A 16,066-nucleotide genomic window follows, 5' to 3' on the forward strand; every position below is an offset into this window, starting at 1 on the left:
GCATGATTATTCTACTGCAAACAGACTACAAATGCAACCAAAGGTAATTCCTAAACTTTATGATCTAGATGATAATGCTGCTGCGCTCTCTTGGGTGTGGTGACCACTAGCACAGATCAGTCAGTACCTGAGTCTCCCCTTCTCCTCGGCCCTAGGGACAACAGATTGCAAAGACCTTGGTCGAAATTAACATGTCTTACGGGTTTTCCTAAACCTGGAACAATTAATTCATCCTGCACGTGCAAGGGTGGGCTGCCTGTGGAATACTTCCGGCCTTGCTACATGTTTTGAGTCCCGCTGATTCAGAAAAATATTTCTGATGTTCACTGTGCTAGTGAACAAATCCTCTGGTGTTGATGGGATATAGATAACTGAACCACGTTTAGTAAGCCCATTCCCTTATACACACGAGCTTCAGATGAGTCTCTAGAAACTCCCTAACTACTCCTAGAATTAGGCATTCCTGACTAGGATACTTCAAATATTAATTAACGGCCTGCTTATCCGTTCATTAAACTTCACTAACGCATGTATATCTTGCGGACAGGCAGGTTAAAACGCAGGTTCCTCATCCCCAAAGCTCTGTTGAGTCAGAAACCTACAATGGAGCTAAAAATCAGTAAGATATCATGCACTCTGAATTAATTCGGGTGGTTCAGATACAGCTTAGAGTTCGAGGATGCCCGCTGTAGAGAGGAAGAGGAGGGGACCTTGCCTGAACCCCTGCATGCACTTACTCTAGAAAAATCTGAACAAGCGAAGGGAAGAACTAGCCCTTGTTCTTCTCCCCTTCTGAGGCTCAGCAGTGAAGCTGAAGTTGGGAGCAACTCTCGAGGATTTATGAGCCACAGATGTCAGAATCCACTCCATATCTGGAGTTCCTCAAGCTTCTCCGGGAGCATGACCACAAAGGAAATGGGCCCTTGTCTCTTTCCTATTTACCCCAGCACTGGGGTGGGTCATGTGTAATTTGGTTAGGAACACCCTTTTTTGGGGAAAAAAAGTATTCTTTAACCAAGAAGAGGAGAAGAAATTGAATACTGTATTTTATATGTATTTAATTGTTTGTTTATTTTTGAGAGAAACAGACAGACGGACTGAAAGTGGGGGAGGGGCAGAGAGAGATGGAGACACAGAATCCAAAGCAGACTCCAGGCTCTGACCTGTCAGCACAGCCCGACGCAGGGCTTGAACTTACAACCTGTGAGATCATGACCTAACCCAAAGTCAGCCACTTAACCAACTGAGCCACGCAGGTGCCCCTAGAAATTGAATACTTTAAGTGTAACTGCCTCGAACCCAGACCTGTCCTATACATCAGGTAGGTTTCAAACAAACCTTTATCATAGTAACCCAACTCTGTTCCCACTTACCATGTATTAAATTTGCCTTTTGTTTAAATATATATCTTAAAAGGCAGTAAAATCATATTATCTCCAAGAAATAGAACAATTGACTAAAATGAAGATTAAAAACTAATCCCCAGGGAAATTAGTAGCGTGCTTGGTTTTGAGAAGATAGGTTGTTTAATAGAATTGCATACCAAGAATGAAAACTATTTTACGTAATGGAAAAAGATCGAGGTTTAAGAAAATATACACACATAAATATTTATCCTGAGAGAGTATTTATAAGTAAGAGTTTTTTTTTAACTACTATATCAAACTCAAATGGGAACACAAAATTATCTTAGGGTAAACCAGATCTCTGTTTGTGTCTTTTTCCTCGCAATTAAAAAGCAAAAGATTTCAGCAGTAAAACCCCATCCCAATAAACTATGCGTTTTCTTTCTCCTGGGAGGCCTCTAAAATCGGGCGAAATTAAGAAGGAATCTATTAGCTAATCTTTCCACAAGATCAGGGTTCAGCAACTGATTTAGTGTCGCAAATGGAAACAAGCTTGCAAATGGTGAGTGCAGCCTCATTCTTTAATTGCACTGTGTTGCTAAACACGAGACATGTTTTCCAAACGGGATAAAGTCAAGCTGAAAAATCTAAGAACCACACTATGAAAAGTTTAATGAAAGCGTTTTCCAAGCTGGCCTTCTATTAGAGAGGCTGGAATTGACCAGAAAAGACCTGCCGTTAGAAGTCCTGCGTGATAACGTTTGCAGTGAGTCTGCAATTTATGTTGCAGATGAGGAAATGGGCCCAGGGAGAAGCAAGAAGCGCTGAAAGATTACAGCTGGACCAGAACTCCATTCTCCCAGCTCCTGCCCCACTTTCTTCCTAATAGCACTTGTCAGAGTGTTTGCTGTTGTTGGATTTGTATTGCTTTTTTTTAGCTGAAGAACACTCAGAACTAACATAATAATAGAAGGAGCAGCGGGACCACATAGGAGTCTGCTGCCGAGGCCATGACTTTGTAAGGCCACAAGTCTAAACGTCTAAACCAAACTGACTCCGTGACAGGCTTTAAGTTTCCCCTCTAAACTAGAAGGCCTGAGTTTCGGCTTCCCCCGAAACAATCAGGCAGTTACACATTGCCCAAGGCAGGAGTAACCACCCTTGCAGCACCCAATCAGGAAAGGCCAGCGACCACCCTCCACATTGTTAAGGGAGAGGCCTGGAGATAGAAACTATAAATAGGACCCTGTTACCTAATGTTAAAGTTAACCTGTTAGTCGCCGAACAAGACCCTAGGCTCGCTCTGTGATTGGCTAAATGTTGTAATTGGATCCCGCCCAAAGTAATGAATACTCTAGACAATGTGTATGGTCAAACCCGCTGTCAATGATGTTGAATAATTATGATTGGATGAGTTTCCATGTCACAACTTCTGTAACTCCCCCATCTCAAACCCCATAAAAACCCTACTCTGCCCTTGTTCGAGGCTCTCAGCATGGATCCATTGCGTTGGTGAGGTCTGGGAGCCCGAGCTTAAGCCCGTAATAAAGCCCTTTGCCTTTGCATACGTGACTCGGACGCCTTGGTGGTCTTGGGATTTTGGGGAGATCGCGATCTGGGCATAACAACTTCTACTGACCACGAGGGCTCCAGGGGTCACAGGTAGAGACCACTATGGTTTTCATTTCTCCCAAATCCCTGTTCCTTGACCTTGGAGAAGTCTAATAACTCAGTACTTCTGTCCCCATTTGTAAACAGTGATGCTGAAAACCTTTCCGCTGCCAAGCTGCTATAACGTGTGCTTTCTTTTCATGCATTTTTTGAAGTTTATTTATTTAGAGACAGCACACGCCCACAAGTTGGGGAGGGGAAGAGAAGAGAGAGAGGGGACAAAGGAGGGAGAATCCCAAGCAGGGCTTGAACTCACAAACCATGACCTGAATCAAAGTCAAGGGCCGGACACTTAAATGACTGAGCCACCCAGACGCCCCTATAATGTGTACTTTCAAAAGCAGAGGCAGGCGAAGAGCGTGTGTGACATCAACCCAGCACCCTCTCTGTGATGAGGTCTGTCCCTTGGACTGTGGGACCCCGACACGGGCCAGGGGTGCTCCGACAGCACCAGGGTCTATTTGCCCACAACCCCACATCTCCACACATCAAAGCTGCAGGACAATCCGGTAAGCGTCTAAGGCCACTTGTAACACTGAACGTAGTCATGATGCCAAAAGCATTGGTAATTAGCTCTAACCTACTTGAAGTTTCATCCTGGATCCGGATGTGAAGCCTGACCCAGGGGCGACCTCCCAACCTTGACCCCCTAGCGCATTCTATTTCTGGATCTGCCGGAACCTGGGCTTTCACAACGGACAGCCTATTTTCACCATTCTCCTGCCTGGAGGGGACAACCAAACTGACATTCCTCAGTGTACTCCTCTGCACACACTCCAGGCATGGGTTCTCAATGGTACTCACCTAAAAATCAGCTAGGATGCTTGTCGAAATGCCTGTCCCCAGGCCGTGCATCTAGAGGTCCTGATTCAGTGGCTTTAGTGTGTGTCCTGAGACCCTGCATTTTAACAGTGTGGCCAGCGTGTCTCTGGTCCTCCTTCTTTGCCCCCCACTGCTGACCCAAGACACAGACCAGCCTCCCGACTGGGCCCACAGGTGCCCTCCATGGCCATTCTGCCAGGCTTACCCCAGCCTTCGACGCCTCAATTACCCAGTTCCTTCAGAGACCCCACACCACAGTGGCGCTGCGTCTAAATGTGTGTGGGCCTCTTACCAGAGAACGGTTTCCAAACTCAGGTTCAGCTGCTAGCCGCTCAAAAATCAGTACTCAAGTGGGGCACCTGGGTGGCTTAGTCGGTTAAGCGTCCGACTTTCGCTTAGGTCATGATCTCGCGGTTCGTGGGTTCGAGCCCCGCGTCGGGCTCTGTGCTGACTGCCAGCTCAGAGCCTGGAGCCTATTTCAGTCTGTGACTCCCTCTCTCTCTCCTAGAAATAAATAAAAACATTTTAAAAAAAATCAGTACTCAAGAGACAAGTGATGGTGGGAAAGGGAAGTTTGCTTTATGCAGGAAGCTGGCAACCTAGGAAGATGGCGGACTAATGCCTCAAAGACCAGCTTCCTCATCTTGGGGGGACACCAGAGGGTTTTAAAGATGAAGGCATGGGACCAGGGACAGGGAGTACATGCAGGAGAAGCAGATGCCAGGCGGTTAGTGACACCTCGTCAGGTCCCTGAACAGATCTGCCAGTATCAGTGGCAGCTGTTTTTGAATGCAGTCAGGCCTTATCTTCTGGGAAAGTTGAGTCCTTCACGCCAAGGCCAGTGGCAGGCAAATCTCAAAGAAAGTAAGTTAGTTCTGCTGCAGGCCAAAGGAGTTAGGTCAGCAAGCAAGGGGAGTTAGGTCAGCAAGCAAGGAGAGGGGAAGCTTGCAGCAAGTTAACCCTTCACACTGGAGTGCTGTTGTAGGGCTCAGCCTCGAGACTTCCTGAAACAGGGCTGTCTCCCACACCTGCGGCAATACACTTGAAATCAGGCTAATTTTCTTCCCAATGCTCAAAACACAAAGGATTCATTTCCCCCTCCTTTCTTGAGCGATAAAACTTCCTTGCCTTGAGGAAAACACAGAGGCCTATTTACTAAAACTGCCTTGAGGGTAGCATCTCCCTGGGCCATTCCATCTGCAGGGCCCTTTAGGTTGCTGCTAATGGAAAACTCAATCAAGTAAGAGATTTCTTGGCCCCTGTCACTACAAGGCCCAGAGCCCGGGGTCAGGCCTCAGGCCTGGCTTGATTCCGTTTCTTTCCATCTGCTTTTGTTTTGTTCTGTTTTGTTTTCAGTGACTCCGCTTGACCTTCCAGAGTGTGATAAGCACTGAACACACACCCACACACCGCAGAAGGAGCGAGAATGTGCCTTCTGTGACATTCTAAGCAACCAAATCTTGAGGCTCATCCTGATTGGGCTCTGTCTGTCACGTGTCTGCCCCTTAGCTAATGATAGCATTTGTGCTGACTGCCTCGATCCCACCCTAAAGCGGAGAGTGGCATCAGATTTCCCCAATAGTACAGGCTACAGGGGTGGGTGGACACTGGGTCCTATTAGGGTGGGCGACGGGAGGAATGGGGTTCTGGGTAATCTCGTAACAGTGGCCGAAACTGCTGCACCTGGGCTTACGCTTCACACAAGCGATTCTCGGGCATCTCCCTAACTAAATGCAGCAGAAACCAAGTACAAAACAAGTGTTTGGTGGTGAATCTGGAACACTGAATAAGAGTGAAGGTGCCGTGAGGGGTGACAGAAGAGCAGGACTTCATCCACCAAGTGAGGAAAGGGTTTGCCTGACACTCAACATTTCTCTCCTCTACTAACATCTCCCCCAAGTTGAATCTCCAAGTTTCCCCCAGATAAAAGTCGCTTCACATTTAATTGTTCTTATTCCTTAAGTAACATTGTATCAATTTTAAAATCTGACAGGTAGCTACTCTCAAAGGCATGGTACCTATTTTCTTTGTGAGCCTAAAGATACGCTGGAACAGGGGCGCCTGGGTGGCTTAGTCGGTTAAGCGTCCGACTTTCGCTCAGGTCATGATCNAAAATGCTGGAGTCTCTGAGCACACTTCCTTACGTTTCATTGGCCAGAGCTGGGTGGATTACATGACCACCTTCCCTGTTAAGAAAATACCTGGTGGTGGCTTCCAGCGTCTCATGGAGATACCTCTGACAGAAAGGAGGATACAGGAAGAGAAGGACATCTGGTGGGGACCCTGTCTATTTAGCCAAATCCCCCAGCCTAACTTTCTCCAACCCAAGTTCTCTGAAGGAAGAATTTCACTCTTCCAGCACAAAATGTATAATAATTTATTAGTTTAGTTCCAAATATTATGCATTTAATGAATAGCTGGATATCAAATTCTTAGGAACATCTGTGAGTTGTTCATTGTGTGATAGGCCAATAGCAGATAGAGCAGAGAAGGAAGAAGCTCTCACTTTGCTGATAAATCATTTCAAACCTCTCTTCCTGGAGGGCACCTGGGTGGCTCAGTCAGTTGAGCATCCGACTCTTGATTTCAGCTCAGGTCATGACTTTGCAGTTCATGGGATTGAGCCCCACATCAAGTTCTGCGCTGTCAGAGCAGAGCCTGCTTGGGATTCTCTCTCTCTCTCTCTCTCTCTCTCTCTCTCTCACTCGTTCTCCCCACTTTCTCTGCCCCTTCCCCATGTGCATGAGTACACACATGCACATAATCTCTCTATCAAAAATAAGTAAATTTTTTAAAAAAGACTTAAAAGATCTGTATGCTGAAAACTATAGAAAGCGTATGAAAGAATTTGAAGAAGACACAAAGAAATGGAAAAACATTCCGTGCTCATTGATTGGAAGAACAAATGTTAAAATGTCGATACTACCCGAAGCAATCTACATATTGAATGCAATCCCTATCAAAATAGCACCAGCATTCTTCACAGAGTTAGAACAGACAATCCTAAAATTTGTATGGAACCAGAAAAGACCCTGAATAGCCAAAGTAATATTAAAAAAGAAACCCAAAGCTGGAGGCATCACAATTCTGGACTTCAAGCTGTTTTACAAAGCTATAATCATCAAGACAGTATGGTACTGACACAAAAACAGACACATAGAGAAATTGAACAGAATTGAGAATGCAGAGGGGTGTCTGGGTGGCTCAGTCAGTTAAGCATCCGACTTTGGCTCAGGTCATGATCTCACAGTTCTTTTTTTTCTTTAATTTTTTTTCTATGTCTTTGTTTTATTTTGAGAGAGAGAGAGACAGAGAGTAAGCAGGGGAGGAGCAGAGAGAGAGGGAGACACAGAATCCAAAGCAGGCTCCAGGATCTGAGATGTCAGCACAGAGCCCAACATGGGGCTCAAACCCACAGACTGTGAGATCACGACCTGAGCTGAAGTCGGATGCTTAACCAATTGAGCCACCCAGGCACCCCATGATCTCAGTTCTTGAGTTTGAGCCCCGCGTTAGGCTCTGCGTTGACAGCTCAGAGCCTGGAGCCTGCTTTGGATTCTGTGTCCCCCTCTCTCCCTGCACCTCTCCCACTTGTGCTCTGTCTCTCTCTCTCAAAAATAAATAAAAACATTGAAATAAATTTTTTAAAAAGCATAGAGAACCCAGAAATGGACTCACGAATGTATGGCTTACTAACATTCGACAAAACAGGAAAGAATATCCAGTGGAAAAAAGACAGTCTCCTCAGCAAATGGTGTTGGGAAAACTGGACAGCAACATGAAGAGAATGAACCTGGACCACTTTCTTACACCGCACACAAAAATAAACTTAAAATGGATAAAAGAACTAAACGTAAGACAGGAAATCCTAGAGGAGAAAATCCTAGAGGAGAAAATAGGCAACAACCACTTTGACCTTGGCCACAGAAAATTCTTACTAGACATGTCTCTGGAGGCAAGGAAAACAAAAGCAAAAATGAACTACTGGGGCCTCATCAACATAAAAAGCTTCTGCATGGTGAAAAACCAAGCAACAAACTAAAAGGCAACTGATGGAATGGGAGAAGATATTTGCAAATGACATATCAGATAAAGGGTTAGTATCCAAAATCTATGAAGAACTTATCAGACTCAACACCCAAAAAAACAGATAATCCCATGAGGAAATGAGCAAAAGACATGAACAGACATTTTTCTAAGAAGACATCCAGGTGGCTAATAGATACATGAAAAGATGCTCCACATCACCCAGCATCAGGGAAATACACATCAAAACCACTCTGAGATACCACCTAACACCTGTCAGAATGACTAAAATTAACAACTCAAGAAACAACAGGTATTGGCGAGGCTGCAGAGTAAAGGGAACCCTTTTGCACCGCTGGTGGGAATGCACAGCGGTGCAGCCACTTTGGAAAACAGGATGGTGTTTCCTCAAAAAATTAAAAATAGAGCTGCCCTATGACCCAGCAATTATACTACAAGGTATTTATCCAAAGGATACAAAAATGCTGATTCAAAGGGTAACATGCACCCCAATGTTGATAGCAGAACTATCAACAATATTCAAATTATGGAAAGAGTCCAAATGTCCATTGACTGACAAATGGATAAAGAAGATATGGTATATATACATACAATGGAATATTACTCAGCAATTAAAAAGAGTGAAATCTTGCCATTTGCAACAGCATGGATGGAACTAGAGTGTATTATGCTAAGTGAAATAAGTCAGTCAGAGTAAGATAAATATCATGATTTCACTCATATGTGGAATTTAAGAAACGAAACAGATGAACATAGGGGAAGGAAAGGAAAAATAAGATAAAAAGAGAGAGGGAGACAAACCGTAAGAATTCTTAAATGCAGAGAACAAACTGAAAGTGGCTAGAGGGGTCTTGGGTGGAGGGATGAGCTAAATATTTGAAGGGCACTAAGGAAGGCACTTATTGGGATCAGCACTGGGTGTTATATATGTGATGAATCACTAAATTCTCCTAAAATCATTATTTTTCTAAGTTTTTTAATGTTTATTTTTGAGAAAGAGAGAGAGAGAGAGAGAGCGCAGGCAAGGAAGGGGCAGAGAGAGAGAGGGAGACACAGAATCTGACACAGGCTCCAGACTCTGAGTTGTCAGCACAGAGCCTGGCACGGGCTCGAACCCACAAACCATGAGATCATGACCTGAGCTAAAGTCAGACACTCAACCAGCTAAGCCACCCAGACACCCCATGATATAATTATTTTTTTAAAAAACTATACCTGGATTTTATTGTATCTTCACAATTTCTTATGTTGCTCTTTTTTTTCCTGCCCAATACCTAAGACCAATCCAGGGATATCTGGGATCTGGTCCAAAACATTTTCTATCAACATATATTTTATAGAAATGGTAAAGAGGGGAAGGAAAGTCATATGAATTGAGAATCTACTATATGCCAGACACTGTATGTGGTACTTGCCCTGTTTTGATTCCATTCAAGGAACAGGCGAGGTGGTCCCGGAGAAAGAATACAGGCTAGTGGTGTATCCACACACAAATCTCTTCACCAACATCCTTCTTCCTTATTCCCAAAATAGGGATAATAATAGTGTCTATCTTATGGCCAACAGACACATGAAACGATGCTCAGCATCCCTCCTCATCAGGGAAATACAAATCAAAACCACACTGAGATACCACCTCACGCCAGTCAGAGTGGCTAAAATGAGCAAATCAGAGAACTCTAGATGCTGGCGAGGATGTGGAGAAACGGGCACCCTCCTACACTGTTGGTGGGAATGTAAACTGGTACAGCCCCTCTGGAAAACAGTGTGGAGGTTCCTCAGGAAACTAACAATAGAACTCCCCTATGACCCAGCAATAGCACTGCTAGGAATTTACCCAAGGGATACAGAAATGCTGATGCATAGGAGCACATGTACCCCAATGTTCATAGCAGCACTCTCCACAATAGCTAAAACATGGAAAGAGCCTAAGTGTCCATCAACAGATGAATGGATCAAGAAGATGTGGTTTATCTATACCATGGAATACTACATGGCAATGAGAAACAATGAAATCTGGCCATGTGTAGCAACATGGATGGACCTTGAGGGTGCTATGCTGAGCGAAATAAGTCAGGCAGAGAAGGACAAATGTCATATGTTTGCACGTATAGGAGGATTAGGAGGAACTTGACGGAGGAACAAGGGGGAGAAGAAGGGCGGAAATGGTGGGGGAAAGGGAGAGAGGCAAACCATGAGAGACTCTTGAATGCTGACAAAAACTGAGGACTGATGGATGTGGGGGGGAGGGGGGATGGGCATGGAGGAGGACACTTGTGGGGATGAGCACTGAGTGTTATGTGGAAACTAATTTGACAATAAACTATTTGTAAAAAAAAAAAAATAGTGTCTATCTTATAGCATTGCTACAAAAACTAAATGAGACCATCCAAGCACAGAGTTTAGCAGGTAGTAAGTGTACCAAGAATGATTCATATCCCTGTGACGTTGGTATCATAACCTCCAGTGGCACACTGTATCTGGGGGGTCATGAGAACCGATTTTTTAGACTGGCAGGAATTTTGCAAGCTAGCCGCGAAATGGTTGTTAGCTTGACTGCAAATATTTACTCCACAGGAATCAGCAATGCTACAGAGCAGAGCTTTTCTTTTTCCTGGTGAGCCAGTTGTAGAACATGTACAGCACACCACTGACTAGTTCCATTCGATAGATGAGATTCAGAAAGGTTAAGTAACTTCCCTAAAGCTACACAGCATGCAAAGGGCAGAAATGGGATATAAACTCAGTTATCTATCACTTCAAAACTGACCTGTTTCTCCTCTTCTGCAAGTAAATGTAAAATATTGTACAATGTTCACAACCAATCATTCTTTCATTTAGCAGCTACTAACTGAGGGCACATGTATGTGCAGAGCATTATTCTAGGAACTGCAGGGTCTACATACATACACAACCCTCAAAGGGTACCCATCATCACATTACAATTAAACCTCTAGACCCTTTTAGTTCAATCCACTTGTTGGCCACTGCGCTGGAGAAGTGTCACCACCCAAGGACTCACTCTGTTCAACAATTGGATGAAAGGCTGGTGAGCTGTCTTGGAGTGGGCTCTTCCCCCCCACCCCCCACCATGCAGCCCCATTGCAGGGAGAATCTCCTTCTACCTTCCAGATATGTCCAGGTCCAAGTGTAGGCAGATCATTAAAAAACACCTGCTTACCAGGGCACCTGGGTTAAGCTTCCAACTTCGACTCAGGTCGTGATATTGCAGTTCGTGAGTTTGAGCCCCATGTCAGACTCTGTGCTGACAGCTTCAGAGCCTGGAGCCTGCTTCAGATTCTGTCTCCCTCTCTCTGCCCCTCCCCCACTTGTGCTTTGTCTCTGAGTCTCAAAAAAAAAATATTTTGTTTTAAATAAAAAACCCTGCTTATCATATGTTAAGATATGACCCTCTCCTTGGACTTTCTGCATTTCCAGAGAATAATCTTCATGAGAAAAAAGCCCATGTGATGAGGCAAACTGGTTGCAAAATTACCCGCAGGCCATCACAAACTATGTAGTTATTTCCCTTCCTTTCTGTTTCTCCACCCAAATGGAGCATGACTTTTGATGTTTCCCAAGCTTTGGTCATTCTAATACTGTCTTTCTATTCTTACCATACTCTCTCACTGGTTTCTTTTATAAATAATTTTTCTTTAAATCAGCTCACTTTCCTCCCTCAAATTTATTTTATTTTATTTTTTAAGTAGTTTCCATTCCTAGAGTGAAGCCCAGTGCAGGACTTGAACTCATGACCTTGAGATCAAGACCTAAGCTGAGATGAAGAATCAGATACTTAATTGACTGAGCCACCCAGGTGCCCCTCCTCCTTCAAATTTATTTTAAAAGAAAGTGTTGTGCCACTGCCTCAAATAGAAAAGTATAATGACTTGCCACAGATAATGATAGTCATCAAACAAACATGCAACTATTAAAATAGAAGAATATTCAGATATTTAATTCTAACCATTCTCTCACACACCACCAGTAGGATATCGCTCTAAGAGGCGGCTTTTCTCTCCTCCCAGGAGGTGATTTAACATTTAAAATATCCTGACCAGAAATGCTATTCTAAGAGCAGTTGCCCCAGGTTGATCTTTTCTCCATTCATAGGAAAGATTTATAAGAAGTATCTCTGAGTTCTTTTCAATGAACTCAGAATGCCTTCTTATTCCTATTTCTCTCCATTCTGACCTCTGACCTCCTTTCCTGAGGAAGTGTTTGTGTCCTCCCTCCTTCTCTGCAGTAGACCTCAGCTCCATCATGCACACTCAACCTTCAGCCCTGTCCCCAGCCCCGCCCTTGGTGGTTCAGTGGGGGGGGGGGAGGGGGGTTGTCTTCCATCCTGACCTTCCCCACACTGTTGATAGCTCAACTTTCCTTATTTATAAGGAACATGATTACCATACAGCAAACTGGGACTACAATAGTAATTAAAGGTAATTCCTAAAATTTATTTTTGGTCTGGATAGCAATGCTGTTGAATGGTCTTGGGCATGTCTTGGTATGTGTGAGATATGGGTACCTCAGTCTCCCCTTCTCCTCAGCCCTAGAGACAACAGATTGCATAGACCTTGGTCTGAACTAACAGGTTACTTATGGGGTTTCCTAAACCCAGGACAATTAGTTCACCCCATTCATGCAAGGATGGTTAGTTGCCTGTGTGTTGGGAACATCATCAAAAAGACATGACCACCAACTGGAGGCTCCTCACTCCTTCCTCTGTCCTGGGAATATGAATCCTGCTTGCCTTGAGATAGTGATGTGGCATTGAGAACCCCTACACAGTACATGTGACTGAACCCAGTGAAGGCCCCTTTGTAAAAATTTAAGATTGGGTGGGTAGGTGCAGGGATCCATTTGTCTCGCTGCTACCCAATACAAGGCTCATATGTAAGTTTCCCTTGCTAATATTGAGATTGCCACCCACCCGCCCAGAATGGCCTGCCTCTTTCTTCGGTCTCTCCCTGTCTTCGGGGTACAGAGACCAGTTTCAGGTTATACCAGGAAAGTTCCCAAGAGGATTGCAAATCTACACTGTATAAGATTTCTAACCTACACATGTGTCTTAAACCTCACTCATTCTACTCATGAGTGGACATATATCTTAAACCTCACTTGTGAGAAACGGGATTTTTATGTGATCCAACAGGAATCCTCATTATGGCCAAAGATAGATGTTTTGCCCAACCTAGCAAGTGGGAATGGAAAAATGATTTTATAAGATTTAGGGAAAAAAAAACCCAAAGAGATGCAATGTCTGGTGAATTGGCATGTTGCCGAGCAAATACCTTTTGTCTCATAGAAATTAGGCCGTCGTGGCCAAAGGACAAGCAGTAATGCTGGCAAGTCTGTAGAGAAATCTCTGCCACCGTGCTCTGTCATGATGGGAAAGAGCCACATACTCTGCCTGTTTACAAGCTAAATGTGCTGATGACTCTGCTTTTTTACACCTTGCACTTCCCTAGAGACATACATATAGACATTTGTGAAGACATTTACTAAGCGCTTTCACGGATTTCTTTTTTATTTTATTTTTTTTTACTTTTTTATTTTTCTTTTCCTCAAGACCTCAAGTCAAGCCGTAGCGGGCCATACACCTGAGGAACAAAGAGACAATTCAGAAATGGTTGGAAGTCAAAACAAGGTCATAGGGACAGAGCTAGGAAAAGAGCTCAGGTATCATTGCCTCATACCCTATCACTTAGCCACGCAGGCCCCAAGGAGTACAGTTCCAAAGGAAAAGCATATGTCCCCAGATTGCATCTTTCCTGCTGGGTTCCCACTGTGAGAATGGCACCACGACCCAATCACCAAGCTGGCAACCTCAACGTCTTCCTAGACACCTCCCGCTCTCATCGGCCCATCCTTCGTACTAACTTTCAAAGCTGTCCCTTCTCTCTCCCACCACTACTGCCCTCGTCATCTCTTTCCTGGACCCTTGGAATAGTACGTTAATGGGTCTCTTCCTATCGTTTGGGCACTCGTCCCTATCCAGTGATCCATCGTGCTCGCTTCGGCAGCACATATACTAAAAAAAATATCCAGTGATCCATCATGCAAGCACCTGAGTGAGCTTCCAGTATGCAGCTCTGGATGTATCACCCAGTTGCATAGAAGTCTGTAACCGTCCCTTCTTGAATAGAGAAGTACAGCCACTGGAGTCAACCTCTCTGTCTGTCTTTCTCTCTTTCTCTTTCTCTCTCTGTTTCTCTTTCTCTTTCTGTTTCTCTCTCTCTCTCTCTCTCTCTCTTTCTCACACACACACACACACACACACACACACAGAGGCAACTGCATGTTCCACCCTACTAAATTACATTCAGTTTTCTGAATATGCCAGAAAATGTTATAACTCTGTTTATAGTCCCTGGGAGGGCATTCGATCCTCACTGCCCATTCACCTAACCAACACTGACTTATATATTAAAGTTACATCGCTTAGGAAGTTCTGTCTGATCCGATAGAACTGACACTACCTGTCCTGAGGCACATTGTACCCTGGACATACTCTGGGGGTCTGCAATGCCTTCTTTTATCCATTTACATTCTGTCTCCAGCAAAACTTGAGCTTCTAGAGGATAAAGAAATATCTTAATGATTTCTGTATGTCCAGTGCCTAGTGTGGAAGAAACACATTATGCATTATAAATAAGTGAATTAGTAAATTTCTGTATCAAATAATGATTACTCCCCAAGTGCTCAAACTAGATCTTTTCTCTGTTAGATATGGTCAAAGAACCTCAGGGGGGCACTCAAAATTTTGTCCAGGGGATATCTGGGTGGCCCAGTCCATTAAGTGTCTGACTTCAACTCAGGTCATGATCTCACAGTTTGTGAGTTTGAGCCCCATGTTGGGCTCTCTGATATCTGTGCAGAGCCCACTTTGGATCCTCTGTCTCCCTCTCTCTCTGCTTCTCCCAACCTCATTCCCTCTCTCTCTCTCTTTCCCTCCTCCTCAGAAATAAACATTAAAAAAAAACTTTGTCCAGCAAATTTGTCCTATAAGTGGGTAAACCCCTTTTCCAAGGAAAAGAAATAGCCCATAAATGACCAGTCCCTCAACTTTTTACGCTTGACCTTCACCCAGCAACTGCCAGCTAACCCTAAGGATTTTCTTGGCCTACTGGTCAAGGGTAGCTTTTGACCTAATCATGTACTTTCCCAATTTGTTCTTTCTTACTTAGGTCATGGTTTCTCTTTCCTTAGTAAATTATTGATTCTAGATGAAGGGAATAGCTTGCACATACTGTCTACAAGGAGGAACAGGGACATTGATTTGGCTATGCTTGAGGTTTTATTTTAGGAAGCTATGGGAAATCAGGCCAGGTAGGTAAGGCCAGATGTGAACAACAGTATGTTAGCACTGCATGAGGGCTTAGGATTTGGCTTGTTCAGAATTTCCTAGAGTGGGGTCTACATATCATCATGGTGGAGTGTAGGTTGATTTTGCATAGGTAGATGGAAAAAAAAAAAAAAAAAAANCACTGGGTGTTATGTGGAAACTAATTTGACAATAAACTATTTGTAAAAAAAAAAAAAAACCAACATGGCAAATATTATAAAGGTGACACCCGAATGACTGAGGCTGAGGAAATGCTGAGCTAGTATAAGACCTCTTCACATCTCCTGTGGGGAAATCCAGACCCAAAGTAGCTAAATAACATGTCCCAGGTCAAGCAGGTAGAAGGCCTGACATGTCGATGTAAAGACCAGCCCAGCAATAATTCAGACACTGACTATACCATGTACACTTATCAAGTAAAAAATGTTTTTGTTGTTATTAAATGAAAATATTGATAAATAATTTTAACTCCAGGAACCACTCGAGGATAGGGAGGGAAGGTAGAAAAGAAAGAGGAGCAAACCTCCCTACATCACCGAGGCCCGGCCCCAGAGTAGACCTTCCCTACCGCTCCTTCTGCAAGGACGATGCAAAACTCCAACACCGGAAACTCTTGCTAGAAGATTTCCTGAAATGATCAGTCATTCCGCGCTGTCCTCCCTGTTCCACTTCATCACACTTGAAGTTTTGCTGGCTGGCATTTTTGCTGTCTTGGCAAACATGATGATGGTGTCAAACCTAATGTTTGCTAAATTTTTGCAGAAATGTTGAGAAGACTTCCGTAGGGGACTATTGTCAATTATCTGGAAAAAGAGAAGTTTGCAGACATTAGAAA

General features: G+C 44.0%; 1 protein-coding gene across 1 annotated transcript in view; it reads right to left on the minus strand.

The window, feature by feature from the left end:
* The window catches only part of RGS6 (regulator of G protein signaling 6), a 594,402-nt gene extending 578,539 nt beyond the window's left edge, over window positions 1–15,863 (minus strand). Inside the window, exon 1 of the mRNA XM_077750704.1 lies at window positions 15,800–15,863. The gene's annotated coding sequence lies outside the window, so the exon portion shown is untranslated. The remainder of the gene's footprint in view (window positions 1–15,799) is intronic.
* Window positions 15,864–16,066: the final 203 nt, after the last annotated feature.

The sequence above is a fragment of the Crocuta crocuta genome, unplaced genomic scaffold (genome assembly GCF_008692635.1).
Source record: "Crocuta crocuta isolate KB4526 unplaced genomic scaffold, BGI_CrCroc_1.0 scaffold186, whole genome shotgun sequence".
In the NCBI taxonomy this organism is placed as follows: domain Eukaryota; kingdom Metazoa; phylum Chordata; class Mammalia; order Carnivora; family Hyaenidae; genus Crocuta; species Crocuta crocuta.